This window comes from Anoplopoma fimbria, unplaced genomic scaffold (assembly GCF_027596085.1).
Source record: "Anoplopoma fimbria isolate UVic2021 breed Golden Eagle Sablefish unplaced genomic scaffold, Afim_UVic_2022 Un_contig_5017_pilon_pilon, whole genome shotgun sequence".
Lineage (NCBI taxonomy): Eukaryota > Metazoa > Chordata > Actinopteri > Perciformes > Anoplopomatidae > Anoplopoma > Anoplopoma fimbria.
This window is the reverse complement of record NW_026548696.1, coordinates 1-482: the sequence shown is the minus strand read 5'-3', so window position 1 is coordinate 482 and position 482 is coordinate 1. Positions and strand designations below refer to the sequence as shown.

Here is a 482-nt window from a genome sequence, read left to right as displayed (position 1 = left end):
GCTATGCTTACCACTATACCACCAATGCACACAGAAAGACTCACATAATGGCATAAAATTGAGTGAAGGGAAGATTGAATTGGCAAATATCGTTGAGTATTGACACATTTTCGCTTTGACCTGGAGCTACAAAAGTGATCTTTGGCTTCCATGGTGTAATGGTCAGCACTCTGGACTTTGAATCCAGTGATCCGAGTTCAAGTCTCGGTGGAAGCTTGTCATTAAGGAGGTGCATGCTGCAAAATTCTTCGGAGCACAATGAATAACTATGTCCTTTTGTTCCCATGCTAGAGTAGAACTCAAACGTGACATGGAGATAAATCAGTCATTGAAAGTCCTGTAGCCCAGAAACATCGTTGTCAATGGTGGTCAATCAAATGTCTGTTTTACCAAGACACAACTTTGAACGTCCAGAACACATTTTGTCTGGTCAAGCACTACAACATTCCAATATCAAACCGCTTTGTTTTTCAAGACATGTC

At 41.1% G+C, this 482-nt stretch overlaps 1 non-coding gene across 1 annotated transcript; it reads left to right on the top strand.

Annotated features, from left to right (window-relative positions):
- The first annotated feature begins 144 nt into the window (after window positions 1-144).
- trnaq-uug (transfer RNA glutamine (anticodon UUG)) lies at window positions 145-216 on the top strand. Its single transcript has one exon. It is a non-coding gene; the product is annotated as a tRNA-Gln (tRNA).
- The last annotated feature ends 266 nt before the right edge of the window (window positions 217-482 follow it).